Source organism: Triticum dicoccoides, chromosome 1A (genome assembly GCF_002162155.2).
Source record: "Triticum dicoccoides isolate Atlit2015 ecotype Zavitan chromosome 1A, WEW_v2.0, whole genome shotgun sequence".
NCBI classification, from domain to species: Eukaryota; Viridiplantae; Streptophyta; class Magnoliopsida; order Poales; family Poaceae; genus Triticum; species Triticum dicoccoides.
This window is the reverse complement of record NC_041380.1, coordinates 325,727,017-325,744,790: the sequence shown is the minus strand read 5'-3', so window position 1 is coordinate 325,744,790 and position 17,774 is coordinate 325,727,017.

The window sequence follows — 17,774 nt, the reverse complement described above, 5'->3', positions numbered from 1 at the left end:
AGGCCGTCCCTAGGAGGGGGCGCGCCAAGTGTGGAGTCCTACTAGGACTTCCTAGTCCTAGTAGGATTCCACCTCCCATATGGAATAGGAAAAGAGGAAGGGAAAAGGAGAAGGAAGGAAGGGGGCGCCCCCCTTCCCTAGTCCAATTCGGACCAGACCAAGGGGAGGGGTGCGGCCACCCTTGAGGCCCTTTTCCTTCTTTCCCGTATGGCCCAATAAGGCCCAATACGTATTCCCGTAACTCTCCAGTACTCCGAAAAATACCCGAATCACTCGGAATCTTTTCGATGTCCGAATATAGTCGTCCAATATATCGATCTTTACGTCTCGACCATTTCGAGACTCCTCATCATGTCCCCGATCTCATCCGGGACTCCGAACTCCTTCGGTACATCAAAACTCATAAACTCATAATATAACTGTCATCGAAACCTTAAGTGTGCGGACCCTACGGGTTCGAGAACAATGTAGACATGACTGAGACACGTCTCTGGTCAATAACCAATAGTGGAACCTGGATGCTCATATTGGCTCCCACATATTCTACGAAGATCTTTATCGGTCAGACCACATAACAACATACGTTGTTCCCTTTGTCATCGGTATGTTACTTGCCCGAGATTCGATCGTCGGTATCTCAATACCTAGTTCAATCTCGTTACCGGCAAGTCTCTTTACTCATTCCATAATACATCATCCTGCAACTAACTCATTAGTTGCAATGCTTGCAAGGCTTAAGTTATGTGCATTACCGAGAGGGCCCAGAGATACCTCTCCGACAATTGGAGTGACAAATCCTAATCTCGAAATACGCCAACCCAACAAGTACCTTCGGAGACACTTGTAGAGCACCTTTATAATCACCCAGTTACGTTGTGACGTTTGTTGGCACACAAAGTGTTCCTCCGGTAAACGGGAGTTGCATAATCTCATAGTTATAGGAACATGTATAAGTCATGAAGAAGCAATAGCAACAAACTAAACGATCAAGTGCTATGCTAACGGAATGGGTCAAGTCAATCACATCATTCTCCTAATGATGTGATCCCGTTAATCAAATGACAACTCATGTCTATGGTTAGGAAACATAACCATCTTTGATCAACAAGCTAGTCAAGTAGAGGCACACTAGTGACACTCTGTTTTGTCTATGTATTCACACATGTATTATGTTTCCGGTTAATACAATTCTAGCATGAATAATAAACATTTATCATGATATAAGGAAATAAATAATAACTTTATTATTTCGTCTAGGGCATATTTCCTTCAGTCTCCCACTTGCACTAGAGTCGATAATCTAGTTCACATCGCCATGTGATTTAACATCAATAGTTCACATCACCATGTGATTAACACCCATAGTTCACATCGACATGTGACCAACACCCAAAGGGTTTACTAGAGTCAATAATCTAGTTCACATCGCTATGTGATTAACACCCAAAGAGTACTGAGGTGTGATCATGTTTTGCTTGTGAGAGAAGTTTAGTCAACGGGTCTGCCACATTCAGATCCGTAAGTATTTTGCAAATTTCTATGTCAACAATGCTCTGCATGGAGCTACTCTAGCTAATTGCTCCCACTTTCAATATGTATCTAGATTGAGACTTAGAGTCATCTGGATCAATGTCAAAACTTGCATCGACGTAACCCTTTACGATGAACCTTTTGTCACCTCCATAATCGAGAAACATATCCTTATTCCACTAAGGATAATTTTGACCAATGTCCAGTGATCTACTCCTAGATCACAATTGTACTCCTTTGCCGAACTCAGTGCAGGGTATACAATAGGTCTGGTACACAGCATGGCATACTTTATAGAACCTATGGCTGAGGCATAGGGAATGACTTTCATTCTCTCTCTATCTTCTGTCGTGGTCGGGTTTTGAGTCTTACTCAACTGCACACCTTGTAACATAGGCAAGAACTCCTTTTTGACTGTTCCATTTTGAACTACTTCAAAATCTTGTCAAGGTATGTACTCATTGAAAAAACTTATCAATCGTATTGATCTATCTCTATAGATCTTGATGATCAATATGTAAGCAGCTTCACCGATGTCTTTCTTTGAAAAACTCCTTTCAAACATTCCTTTATGCTTTGCAGAATAATTCTACATTATCTCCGATCAACAATATGTCTTTCACATATACTTATCAGAAATGTTGTAGTGCTCCCACTCACTTTCTTGTAAATACAGGCTTCACCGCAAGTCTGTATAAAACTATATGCTTTGATCAACTTATCAAAGCGTATATTCCAACTCTGAGATGCTTGCACCAGTCCATAGATGGATCGCTGGAGCTTGCATATTTTGTTAGTACCTTTAGGATTGACAAAACCTTTTGGTTGCACCATATACAACTCTTCTTTAATAAATCCATTAAGGAATGCAGTTGTGTTTATCCATTTGCCAGATTTCATAAAATGCGGCAATTGCTAACATGATTCGGACAGACTTAAGCATAGATACGAGTGAGAAACTCTCATCATAGTCAACACCTTGAACTTGTCGAAAACCTTTTTGCGACAATTCTAGCTTTGTAGATAGTAACACTACTATCAGCGTCTGCCTTCCTCTTGAAGATCCATTTAATCTCAATGGCTCGCCGATCATTGGGCAAGTCAATCAAAGTCCATACTTTGTTCTCATACATGGATCTCATCTCAGATTTCATGGCCTCAAGCCATTTCGCGGAATCTGGGCTCATCATCGCTTCCTCATAGTTCGTAGGCTTGTCATGGTCAAGTAACATGACCTCCAGAACAGGATTACCGTACCACTCTGGTGCGGATCTCACTCTGGTTTACCTACGAGGTTCGGTAGTAACTTGATCTGAAGTTACACGATCATCATCGTTAGCCTCCTCATTAATCGGTGTAGTAGTCACAGGAACAGATTTCTGTGATGAACTACTTGCCAATAAGGGAGCAGGTACAGTTACCTCATCAAGTTCTATTTTCCTCCCACTCACTTCTTTCGAGAGAAACTCCTTTTCTAGAAAGGATCCATTCAAAGCAACGAATATATTGCCTTCGGATCTGTGATAGAAGGTGTACCCAACATTTTCTTTTGGGTATCCTATGAAGACGCACTTCTCTGATTTGGGTTAGAGCTTATCAGGTTGAAACTTTTTCACATAAGCATTGCAACCTCAAACTTTAAGAAACGACAGCTTAGGTTTCTTGCCAAACCATAGTTCATACGGTGTCGTCTCAATGGATTTAGATGGTGCCCTATTTAACGTGAATGCAGCTGTCTCTAATGCATAACCCCAAAACGATAGTGGTAGATCGGTAAGAGACATCATAGATCGCACCATATCTAATAAAGTACGGTTATGACGTTCGGACACACCATTATGATGTGGTGTTCCAGGTGGCGTGAGTAGTGAAACTATTTCACATTGTTTTTAACTAAAGGCCAAACTCGTAACTCAAATATTTTACTTCTGCGATCATATCGTAGAAACTTTTATTTTTGTTACGATGATTCTCCACTTCACTCTGAAATTCTTTGAACTTTTCAAATGTTTCAGACTTGTGTTTCATCAAGTAGATATACTCATATCTGCTCAAATCATCTGTGAAGATCAGAAAATAATGATACCTGCCACGAGCCTCAATATTCATCGGACCACATACATCAGTATGTATGATTTCCAACAAATCTGTTGCTCGCTCCATTGTTCCGGAGAACGGAGTCTTAGTCATCTTGCCCATGAGGCATGGTTCGCAAGCATCAACTGATTCATAATCAAGTGATTCCAAAAGCCCATCAGCATGGATTTTCTTCATGCGCTTTACACCAATATGACCTAAACGGCAGTGCCACAAATAAATTGCACCATCATTATTAACTTTGCATCTTTTGGTTTCAATATTATGAATATGTGTATCACTACGATCGAGATCCAATGAACCATTCATTGGGTGTGTAACCATATAAGGTTTTATTCATGTAAACAGAACAATAATTCATTCTCTTACTTAAATGAATAACCATATTGCAATAAACATGATCAAATCATATTCATGCTCAACGCAAACACCAAATAACACCTATTTAGGTTCAACACTAATCCCAAAAGTATAGGGAGTGTGCGATGATGATCATATCAATCTTGGAACCACTTCCAACACACATCATCACTTCACCCTTAACTAGTCTATGTTCATTCTGCAACTCCCCGTTTCGATTTACTACTCTTAGCAACTGAACCAGTATCAAATACCGAGGAGTTGCTATGAACACTAGTAAAATACACATCAATAATCTGTATATCGAATATACCTTTGTTCACTTTGCCATCCTTCTTATCCGCCAAATACTTGGGGCAGTTCCGCTTCCAGTGACCAGTCCCTTTGCAGTAGAAGCACTTAGTCTCAGGCTTAGGACTAGACTTGGGCTTCTTCACTTGAGCAGCAACTCGCTTGCCGTTCTTCTTGAAGTTCCCCTTCTTCCCTTTGCCCTTTTCTTAAAACTAGTGGTCTTGTCTACCATCAACACTTGATATTTTTCTTGATATCTACCTTCGTCGATTTCAGCATTATGAAGAGCTTGGGAATCGTTTCTGTTATCCCTTGCATATCATAGTTCATCACGAAGTTCTACTAACTTGGTGATGGTGACTAGAGAATTCTGTCAATCACTATTTTATCTGGAAGATTAACTCCCACTTGATTCAAGCGATTGTAGTACCCAGACAATCTGAGCACATGCCCACTGCTTGAGCTATTCTCCTCCATCTTTTAGCTATAGAACTTGTTGGAGACTTCATATCTCTCAACTCGGGTATTTGCTTGAAATATTAACTTCAACTCCTGGAGCATCTCATATGGTCCATGACGTTCAAAACGTCTTTGAAGTCCCGATTCTAAGCCATTTAAGCATGGTGCACTAAACTATCAAGTAGTCATCATATTGAGCTAGCCAAATGTTCATAACATCTGCATCTGCTCCTGCAATAGGTTTGTCACCTACCGGTGCATCAAAGACATAATTCTTCTGTGCAGCAATGAGGATAAACCTCAGATCACGGATCCAATCCGCATCATTGCTACTAACATCTTTCAACTTAGTTTTCTCTAAGAACATATCAAAAATAAAACAGGGGAGCTAAACGCGAGCTATTGATCTACAACATAGATATGCTAATACTACCAGGAATAAGTTCATGATAAATTAAAGTTCAATTAATCATATTACTTAAGAACTCCCACTTAGATAGACATCCCTCTAATCCTCTAAGTGATCACGTGATCCAAATCAACTAAACCATGTCCGATCATCACGTGAGATGGAGTAGTTTCAATGGTGAACATCACTATGTTGATCATATCTACTATATGATTCACGCTCGACCTTTCGGTCTCCGTGTTCCGAGGCCATATCTATTATATACTAGGCTCGTCAAGTTTAACCTGAGTATTCCGCGTGTGCAACTGTTTTGCACTCGTTGTATTTGAACGTAGAGCCTATCACACCCGATCATCACGTGGTGTCTCAGCACGAAGAACTTTCGCAATGGTGCATATTCAGGGAGAACACTTATACTTTGATAATTTAGTGAGGGATCATCTTATAATGCTATCGCCAATCAAAGCAAGATAAGATGCATAAAAGATAAACATCACATGCAATCAATATAAGTGATATGATATGGCCATCATCATCTTGTACTTGTGATCTCCATTTTTGAAGTACCGTCATGATCACCATCGTCACCGGCGTGACACCTTGATCTCCATCGTAGCATCGTTGTCGTCGCGCCAATCTTATGCTTCCACGACTATCGCTACCGCTTAGTGATAAAGTAAAGCATTACAGCGTGATTGCATTGCATACAATAAAGCGACAACCATATGGCTCCTGCCAGTTGCCGATAACTCGGTTACAAAACATGATCATCTCATACAATAAAATTTAGCATCATGTCTTGACCATATCACATCACAACATGCCCTGCAAAAACAAGTTAGACGTCCTCTACTTTGTTGTTGCAAGTTTTACGTGGCTGCTACGGGCTTAGCAAGAACCGTTCTTACCTACGCATCAAAACCACAATGATAGTTTGTCAAGTTGGTGTTGTTTTAACCTTCGCAAGGACCGGGCGTAGCAACACTCGGTTCAACTAAAGTTGGAGAAACTGACACCCGCCAGCCACTTGTGTGCAAATCACGTCGGTAGAACCAGTCTCGCGTAAGCGTACGCGTAATGTCGGTCCGGGCCGCTTCATCCAACAATACCGCCGAACCAAAGTATGACATGCTGGTAAGCAGTATGACTTATATCGCCCACAACTCACTTGTGTTCTACTCGTGCATAACATCAACGCATAAAACCTAGGCTCGGATGCCATTCTTGGGGAACGTAGTAATTTCAAAAAATTTCCTACGCACACGCAAGATCATGGTGATGCATAGCAACGAGAGGGGAGAGTGTTGTCTACGTACCCTCGTAGACCGAAAGCGAAAGCGTTAGCACAACGTGGTTGATGTAATCGTACGTCTTCACGGCCCGACCGATCAAGCACCGAAACTACGGCACCTCCGAGTTCTAGCACACGTTCAGCTCGATGACGATCCCCGGACTCTGATCCAGCAGAATGTCGGGTAAGAGTTCCGTCAGCACGACGGCGTGGTGACGATCTTGATGTTCTACCGTCGCAGGGCTTCGCCTAAGCACCGCTACAATATTATCGAGGATTATGGTGGAAGGGGGCACCGCACACGACTAAGAGATCAATGATCAATTGTTGTTTCTTTGGGGTGCCCCCCTGCACCCGTATATAAAGGAGCAAGGGAGCAGGAGGCCGGCCCTAGGAGGGGGCGCACCAAGTTGGAGTCCTACTAGGACTCCCTAGTCCTAGTAGGATTCCACCTCCCATATGGAATAGGAAAAGAGGAAGGGAAAAGGAGAAGGAAGGAAGGGGGCACCCCCCTTCCCTAGTCCAATTCGGACCAGACCAAGGGGAGGGGTGCGGCCACCCTTGAGGCCCTTTTCCTTCTTTCCCGTATGGCCCAATAAGGCCCAATACGTATTCCCGTAACTCTCCGGTACTCCGAAAAATACCCGAATCACTCGGAACCTTTCTGATGTCCGAATATAGTCGTCCAATATATCGATCTTTACGTCTCGACCATTTCGAGACTCCTCGTCATGTCCGTGATCTCATCCGGGACTCCAACTCATTCGGTACATCAAAACTCATAAACTCATAATATAACCGTCATCGAAACCTTAAGCGTGCGGACCCTACGGGTTCGAGAACAATGTAGACATGACCGAGACACGTCTCTGGTCAATAACCAATAGTGGAACCTGGATGCTCATATTGACTCCCACATATTCTACGAAGATCTTTATCGGTCAGACCGCATAACAACATACGTTGTTCCATTTGTCATCGGTATGTTACTTGCCCGAGATTCGATCGTCCGTATCTCAATACCTAGTTCAATCTCGTTACCGACAAGTCTCTTTACTCGTTCCGTAATACATCATCCTGCAACTAACTCATTAGTTGCAATGCTTGCAAGGCTTAAGTTATGTGCATTACCGAGAGGGCCCAGAGATACCTCTCCGACAATCGGAGTGACAAATCCTAATCTCTAAATACGCCAACCCAACAAGTACCTTCGGAGACACCTATAGAGCACCTTTATAATCACCCAGTTACGTTGTGACGTTTGGTGGCACACAAAGTGTTCCTCCGGTAAACGGGAGTTGCATAATCTCATAGTTATAGGAACATGTATCAGTCATGAAGAAAGCAATGGCAACAAACTAAACGATCAAGTGCTATGCTAACGGAATGGGTCAAGTCAATCACATCATTCTCCTAATGATGTGATCCCATTAATAAAATGACAACTCATGTCTATGGTTAGGAAACATAACCATCTTTGATCAACGAGCTAGTCAAGTAGAGGCATACTAGTGACACTCTGTTTGTCTATGTATTCACACATGTATTATGTTTCCGGTTAATACAATTCTAGCATGAATAATAAACATTTATCATGATATAAGGAAATAAATAATAACTTTATTATTGCCTCTAGGGCATATTTCCTTCAACTTGATATTCCAAGAGTTCGCGGCCCCAACCACCACTCCGGCCTTATACCTGAAGCGTGTCACCAGGTCCGAAGATGGGAGTCTAGAGCCTGCCGGACTCTCTTCGGCTATAGAGCTCAACACTGGAGAACTGGAGAAAATAGTGTCACTGGCGGTCATCTCAATGTCGGACACTTTTCCGGACACTGGCTCTAAACCCTCGAAGTGCGTGTCATGCGAGCTCGGCCCGGGAACTTCTGTCCCCGTCCAAACCTCGCTCTTAAACGAGGCTTTGGAATTAATGCGATCCCTCGCCATCACAGAGGAACCGCTTCCGAATTACGTCCAGCCCGGACTAGGGGCTGAAAATAGGGAATTTTAGTTCCCACCCACCACCCACTTCATAGCCACTGTCGACGATCTAACCAACATGCTCGACTATGCCTCCGAAGACATCGACGGTATGGACGACGATGCAGGCCCAAAACCCGTCGTTCACCGGACACTGGACGGCCACTTCCTCATACGACGTGTACATGGTGGACACACCTAAAGAAGGCGACAGCGATGATGAGAAGGATCCAGTTGAGGACGAACCTCCTGAGATACCACCAAAGCGTCGACATCAGCGGCGCCGCTCTAAATCGCGTCGCGGAAAATGTAGTAATACCGGAACCGGAGACAATGACACTCCGGAGAACGCCAAAGACCAAGCAGACCCCATCGAACCAACATCGGAACAGGATGATCGGGAGGACGGGCAAGTTGACCCTGACGAGCAAGCAGGGAATGAAGACTCGGAGGATAGCCACTATTTACCACTCTCCGAGGACGACGTGAGCCTCGGTGACGAAGATTTTATCGTGCCAGAGGAACCCCTCAAACAAGAGCGCTTTAAGCGCCGGCTAATAGCCACTGCAAGAAGCCTAAAGAAAAAGCAGCAGCTTCAAGCTGACCAAGATCTGCTCAACGACAGATGGACTAATGTCCTGGCAGCCGAAGATTACGGCCTCGAACGCCCAAGAAAGAGTTATCCGAAGCGCAAGCTGCTATCCCAAGTCGACGATGAGGCAATGGAGCCCATACCACCCGCGCACAACGTGCCTAATGGACCTGACTGACCACCACGTGGCCGGGATAGAACGGCAACTCAAGCTGAACACCAGCCGGCAACACCTTGCCGTAAAAGCAGAGAAACAATAGCTCGTGGATACACTTATGACCTATGTCAGGACCTGGACAATAGAGCCGTCCAGACCAGGTCAATCTACGGATCAAGGGGGCGTGCCCAAGCGTGAGAATACGGCCATCGGGCCTGGCGCAACAAACACAACCCCACCAGGGCTGAAAACCGCATACTGACTTCATCCGAACTGCACCGTGACATTGCCCGATACAGAGGCGCCGCACACCCCCTATGCTTCACCGATGAGGTAATGGAGCAGCAGTTCCCCAGAAGGGTTTAAACCCGTGAGCATCGAATCATACGATGGCACAACAGATCCTGCAGTATGGATTGAAGATTTTCTTCTCCACATTCACATGGCATGCAGTGATGATCTACATGCTATCAAGTACCTTTCCCTAAAACTCAAGGGGCCAGCACGACACTGGCTGAACAGCCTACCAGAAAACTCTATTGTTAGCTGGGAAGACTTGGAGGACGCATTTAGAGACAACTTCCAAGGTACCTATGTTCGGTCCCCAGACGCCGATGATCTTAGTCACATAATCCAGCAACCCGGAGAATCAGCCCGACAGCTCTAGACCAGGTTCTTAATAAAAAAGAACCAGATTGTGAATTGTCCGGACGTTGAAGCCCTTGCGGCCTTCAAACATAGCGTCTGATATGAGTGGCTCGCCCAACAACTCGGCCAAGAAAAGCCGAAGTCCATGGCAACCCTTACCGCACTCATGACCCGCTTTTGCGCGGGAGAGTATAGCTAGCTTGCTCATAGAAGCAATAGCACCAGCGACCCTGGCCCCTCCGAATCCAGGGATGGAAATGGCAAGCCACAACGCAACAAGCACAAGCATTGAAACAATAACGAAGGAACCCAAGACACGGCGGTCAACTCTGGATTCAGTGGATCCAAACCCGGTCAACGGAAGAAGCCATTGAAGGCAAATAGAGATGGCACAACCAGTTTAGACAGAATACTTGATCGGCCTTGCCAGATTCATGGCACCCCCGATAAACCCGCCAATCATACCAATAGAAATTGTTGGGTCTTTAAACAGGCCGGCAAACTCAAAGCCGAACACAAGGGAAAAGGGTCGCCCAGTGACGACGATGACCAAGAGCCTCGTCAACCTAACACAGGGGGACAGAAGCAATTTCCCCCCGAGGTAAAAATATTGAATATGATATATGTCACACATATCCCTAGGAGGGAGCGCAAGCGCGCATTACGGGATGTCTATGCTATAGAGCCGGTCGCCCCAAAATTCAACCCATGGTCGGCTTGCCCGATCATCTTCGATCGAAAGGACCACCCAACCAGTATCCATCATGGAGGTTTGGCAGCTCTGGTCCTCGATCCAATCATCGATGGATTCCATCTCACGCGAGTCCTCATGAACGGCGGCAACAATCTCAATCTACTTTATCAAGACACTGTCCGCAAAATGGGCATCGATCTGTCAAGAATCAAGCCCACTAAAACTACCTTTAAAGGAGTAATACCTGGTGTAGAGGCCCGCTGCACGGGCTCAATCACGTTGGAAGTCGTCTTCGGTTCGCCACACAACTTTCAAAGCGAAGACCTGACCTTAGATATCGTCTCGTTCCGCAGTGGCTATCACGCACTGCTCGGGTGAACCACTTTCGCCTGGTTTAATGCGGTCCCGCACTACTCCTATCTAAAGCTTAAGATGCCCGGTCCATGTGGCGTCATTACAATCGACGGAAACATGAGATGCTCCCTCCATACTGAGGAGCATACAGCGGGCATCGCGGCTGAAATACAAAGCGGCCCTGTCAAGCCGCACACCTCATCGACCATTAAGCCGCCGGACTTTATTATGCAAGGCCGGTTAGTTCTGCATGCGGCAGCCCGGCAATCCCAGGGCTGGATTAGCAGTTTCGCCTCCGTCGATCGCCACGTACATCAGCGAAATTCGTACCGCGCGTGTACAATTACGCATTCAAAGTACCTTGGGCATCAACGGAGGCAAAATACGGACAGGCCTATAGTACAGTTCGACCCTATATGGTATTCCCCTCTTTTTTTACTTATTTATTATCTTCTACAATAGGTGAATTAAAAGCTACTCATCCTACGAACTCACAAGGACTCTCTCCGAGTCCGGTTCTGTACAAATAGTCGCAGACCATTCCTCTTAAGGAATCTTTCTTACTCAGGCGAAAGCGGCGCAGACATGCAGCAGGAAGGTGCAAAGGATTTTGTAGACCATGATGTATACTACACAACCTTCTTCTTGTATACGTTGTTGGGCCTCCAAATGTAGAGGTTTGTAGGACAGTAGCAAATTTCCCTCAAGTGGATGACCTAAGGTTTATCAATCCGTAGGAGGTGTAGGATGAAGATGGTCTCTCTCAAGCAACCCTGCAACCGAATAACAAAGAGTCTCTTGTGTCCCCAATACACCCAATACAATGGTAAATTGTATAGGTGCACTAGTTCGGTGAAGAGATGGTGATACAAGTGCAATATGGATAGTAGATAATGGTTTTTGTAATCTAAAAATATAAAAACAGCAAGGTAACTAATGATAAAAGTGAATGCAAACGGTATTGCAATGCGTTGGAACAAGGCCTGGGGTTCATACTTTCACTAGTGCAAGTTCCCTCAACAATAATAACATAATTGGATCATATAACTATCCCTCAACATGCAACAAAGAGTCACTCCAAATTCACTAATAGCAGAGAACAAACTAAGAGATTATGGTAGGGTATGAAACCACCTCAAAGTTATTCTTTCCAATCAATCTGTTGGGCTATTCCTATAAGTGTCACAAACATCCCTAGAGTTCATACTAGAATAACACCTTAAGACACAAATCAACCAAAACCCTAATGTCACCTAGATACTCCAATGTCACCTCAAGTATCCGTGGGTATGATTATACTATATGCATCACACAATCTCAGATTCATCTATTCAACCAACACATAGAACCTCAAAGAGTGCCCCAAAGTTTCTACCGGAGAGTCAAGATGAAAACGTGTGCCAACCCCTATGCATAGGTTCATGGGCGGAACCCGCAAGTTGATCACCAAAACATACATCAAGTGGATCAATAGAATACCCCAATGTCACCACGGGTATCCCACGCAAGACATACATCAAGTGTTCTCAAATCCTTAAAGACTCAATCCGATAAGATAACTTCAAAGGGAAAACTCAATCCATTACAAGAGAGTAGAGGGGGAGAAACATCATAAGATCCAACTATAATAGCAAAGCTCGTGATACATCAAGATCGTACCACCTCAAGAACACGATAGAGAGAGATCAAACACATAGCTACTGGTACATACCCTCAGCCCCGAGGGAGAACTACTCCCTCCTCGTCATGGAGAGCACCGGGATGATGAAGATGGCCATCGGAGAGGGATTCCCCCTCAGGCAGGGTGCCGGAACGGGTCTAGATTGGTTTTCGGTGGCTACGGAGGCTTCTGGCGGCGGAACTCCCAATCTATTCTGCTCCCCGATGGTTTTAGGGTATATGGATATATATCTAGGAGGAAGAAATACGTCAGGGGAGCCACGAGGGGCCCACGAGGGTGGAGGGCGCGCCCCCCTGCCTCGTGCCTTCCTCGTTGCTTCCCTTACGTACACCCCAAGTCTTCTGGATTGCTTCTGTTCCAAAAATAAGTTCCGTGAAGTTTCAGGTCAATTGGACTCCGTTTGATTTTCCTTTTCTGCGATACTCTAAAATAAGGAAAAAAAACATAAACTGGCACTGGCACTGTGCTCTGGGTTAATAGGTTAGTCCCAAAAATAATATAAAAGTGTATAATAAAGCCCATAAACATCCAAAACAGATAATATAATAGCATGGAACAATCAAAAATTATAGATACGTTGGAGACATATCAGCATCCCCAAGCTTAATTCCTGCTCGTCCTCGAGTAGGTAAATGATAAAAACAGAATTTTTGATGTGGAATGCTACCTAACATATTTCTCTAAGTAATTCTTCTTTATTGTGGCAAGAATATTCAGATCCATAAGATTCAGGACAAAAGTTTAATATTGACATGAAAATAATAATACTTCAAGCATACTAACTAAGCAATTATGTTTCTTCAAATAACATGGCCAAAGAAAGTTATCCCTACAAAATCATATAGTCTGGCTATGCTCCATCTTCACCACACAACGTATTTAAATCATGCACAACCCCGATGACAAGCCAAGCAATTGTTTCATACTTTTGATGTTCTCAAACTTTTCCAATCTTCATGCAATATATGAGTGTGAGCCATGGAGATATCACTATAGGTGGAATACAATGGTGGTTGTGGAGAAGACAAATAAGGAGAAGATAGTCTCACAGCAACTAGGCGTATCAACGAGCTATGGAGATGCCCATTAATAGATATCAATGTGAGTGAGTAGGGATTGCCATGCAACGGATGCACTAGAGCTATAAATGTATGAAAGCTTAACAAAAGAAACTAAGTGGGTGTGCATCCAACTTGCTTGCTCACGAAGACCTAGGGCACTTGAGGAGGTCCATTGTCGGTGTCAAAACCGGTGGATCTCGGGTAGGGGTCCCGAACTATGCGTCTAGGCTAGATGGTAACAGGAGGCAAGGGACACGAAGTTTTACCCAGGTTCGGGCCCTCTCGATGGAGGTAAAACCCTATGTCCTGCTTGATTAATATTGATGATATGGGTAGTACAAGAGTAGATCTACCACGAGATCGGAGAGGCTAAACCCTAGAAGCTAGCCTATGGTATGATTGTTGTTGTGTATGTGGTCCTACGGACTAAAACCCTCCGGTTTATATAGACACCGGAGAGGGTTAGGGTTACACAAAGTCGGTTACAATAGTAGGAGATCTACATATCCGTATAGCCAAGCTTGCCTTCCACGCCAAGGAAAGTCCCTTCCGGACACGGGACAAAGTCTTCAATCTTGTATCTTCATAGTCCAGGAGTCCGGCTGAAGGTATAGTCCGGCCATCCGGACACCCCCTAATCCAGGACTCCCTCAGTAGCCCCCGAACCAGGCTTCAATGACGATGAGTCCGGCGCGCAGATTGTCTTCGGCATTGCAAGGCGGGTTCTCCTCCAAATTCCATGTACCTGTTGAATAAAGTCCGGTTTCTTGTAAATGTTGCGCTCCTCGGCTCCAACGCCCAATAATGGCCGTCTCCCACGTGTCAAATGAATATGAAAAGTCTAAGTGTTTTTACATCCACACCCTTAGCCGTGTAAATGAGCCACCTAAGGGAGTCCTGAATTAGGGGGTGTCCGGATGGCCGGACTATACCTTCAGCCGGACTCCTGGACTATGAAGATACAAGATTGAAGACTTCGTCACGTGTCCGGAAGGGACTTTCCTTGGCGTGGAAGGCAAGCTTGGAGATACGGATATGCAGATCTCCTACCATTGTAACCGACTTTGTGTAACCCTAACCCTCTCCGGTGTCTATATAAACCAGAGGGTTTTAGTCCGTAGGACAACATACACAACAACGATCATACCATAGGCTAGCTTCTAGGGTTTAGCCTCTCCGATCTCGTGGTAGATCTACTCTTGTACTACCCATATCATTAATATTAATCAAGCAGGACGTAGGGTTTTACCTCCATCGAGAGGGCCCGAACCTGGGTAAAACTTCGTGTCCCTTGTCTCCTGTTACCATCCGGCCTAGACGCACAGTTCGGGACCCCCTACCCGAGATCCGCCGGTTTTGACACCGACATTGGTGCTTTCATTGAGAGTTCCTCTGTGTCGTCGCCGTCAGGCTTGATGGCTCCTACGATCATCAATGGCGATGCAGTCCAGGGTGAGACCTTCCTCCCCGGACAGATCTTCGTCTTCGGCGGCTTCGCACCGCGGGCTAATTCACTTGGCCATCTAGAGCAGATCGAAAGCTATGCCCCTGGCCGTCAGGTCAGACTTGGAAGTTTAAACTACACGGCTGACATCCGCGGGGACTTGATCTTTGACGGATTCGAGCCACTGCCGAGCGCACCGCACTATCATGACGAGCATGATCTAGCTCTACCGCCGAACAGTGCCCTGGAGGCTGCACCTGCATCGGCTTTGACCCTTAATTCGGAGCCAACTACGCCGATCGAGGATGGGTGGTTGGACGCCGCCTCGGGGGCTACGATCCCAACGGCGATCGAGACGAACACCAGCCCCGCACTCTGCGAGACTCGTGACTCCAAGGAGCCGGACTCCTCTCCGGACTCCGAACCCTCCGCGCTCCTGCCGATCGAATCCGATTGGGCGCCAATTATGGAGTTTACTGCCGCAGACATCTTTCAGCACTCGCCTTTCGGTGATATTCTGAAGACACTGAAGTCTCTCTCTTTATCAGGAGAGCCCTGGCCGGACTACGGTCAGCAAGGTTGGGATTCAGACAATGAAGAAATTCAAAGCCCACCCACCACCCACTTTGTAGCCACTGTCGACGACTTTACCGACATGCTCGACTTCGACTCCGAAGACATCGACGGTATGGACACCGATGAAGGAGACGATGAAGAACCAGCGCCTATCAGGCCCTGGAAAGCCACCTCGTCATATGACATATACATGGTGGACACCCCAAAAGAAGGAGATGGCGATGGAACAGCGGAGGATGACCCCTCCAAGAAACAGCCTAAGCGCCAGCGTCAGCGGCGCCGCTCAAAATCCCGCCAAAACAAATACGGTGATTCCAGCACGGGAGATAATAATACTCCGGAAAGTGCCAAAGAAAACCCCCTCCAGCAAGATTTAGCACAGGAGGATGGAGAAACCAGCCCTCATGAGAGAGCGGCAGACAGAGAGGTCGAGGACGATAATTATATGCCTCCCTCCGAAGACGAGGCAAGCCTCAACGACGACGAATTCGTCGTTCCAGAGGATCCCGATGAGCAAGAGCGTTTTCAACGCAGGCTTATGGCCACGGCAAGAAGCCTCAAGAAAAAACAGCAACAGCTTAGAGCTGATCAAGATTTGCTAGTCGACAAATGGACTGAAGTCCTTGTGACCGAAGAGCATAAACTCGAACGCCCCTCCAAGAGCTACCCAAAGCGCAGGTTACTACCCCGATTAGAGGCTGAAGCACTTGATGCGGCCGACCGGCCACCTCGTGGCCGCGACATAGAGGCCTCTCGGCCCTCCACTCAAGCCACACCCCGTACCAAGGCACGGGAATATGCGTCGGACTTACGAGATATGTTGGAGGACAAGGCAAGGCAAACAAGATCGATCTACGGATCGTGTGGGCGCCCCACGGCTCGAGACGGTAACCGTCACGCCGGCCACAAATTCGGCAAGGCCGAACACAGTAGACAAAGCTCATTGGAGCTACGTCGTGATATAGCCCAGTGCAGAGGCGCCGCACACCCACTATGCTTCACAGACGAAATAATGGATCATCAAATCCCCGAGGGTTTCAAACCCATAAATATCGAATCATATGATGGCACAACAGATCCTGCGGTATGGATCGAGGATTATCTCCTTCATATCCACATGGCCCACGGCAATGATTTCCACGCCATCAAATACCTCCCACTCAAGCTTAAAGGACCAGCTCGGCATTGGCTTAACAGCTTGCCAACATGATCGATTAGTTGTTGGGAGGACCTGGAAGCCGCATTCCTCGACAATTTCCAGGGCACTTATGTGCAACCCCCAGACGCCGATGACCTAAGTCACGTAATTCAGCAGTCAGAGGAATCGGCGAGGCAATTCTGGACACAGTTCCTAACAAAGAAAAATCAAATAGTCGACTGTCCGGATGCTGAGGCCCCAGTAGCCTTCAAGCACAATATCCATGACGAGTGGCTTGCGTGGCACCTTGGACAGGAAAAGCCGAAGTCTATGGCAGCACTCACGACACTCATGACCCGCTTTTGCGCGGGAGAAGACAGCTGGCTTTCTCGTAGCAACAATATGACCAAGAACCCTGGTAATTCGGATACCAGGGACAATAGTGGCAGGTCGCATCGCAACAAGCAGAAGCGCCACATTAACGGCGACAATGCTGAGGATACATCAGTTAATGCCGGATTCAGAGGCTCTAAATCCGGTCAGCGGAAAAAGCCATTCAAAAGGAATCCTAGGGGCCTGTCCAGTTTGGACCGAATACTCGACCGCTTGTGCCAGATACATGGCACCCCCGAAAAGCCGGCCAATCACACCAACAGGGATTGTTGGGTGTTCAAGCAGGCAGGTAAGTTAAACGCCGAAAATGAAGACAAGGGGCTGCATAGCGATGACGACGAGGAGCCTCGGCCGCCGAACAACAGTGGACAGAAGGGTTTTCCCCCACAAGTGCGGACGGTGAACATGATATACGCAACCCACGTCCCCAAAAGGGAGCGGAAGCGCGCGTTAAGGGACGTATACGCGGTAGAGCCAGTCGCCCAAAAGTTCAACCCATGGTCCTCCTGCCCGATCACCTTTGATCGAAGGGACCATCCCACTAGCATCCGTCATGGCGGATTCGCCTCATTGGTTCTAGACCCAATTATTGACGGATTTCATCTCACTAGAGTCCT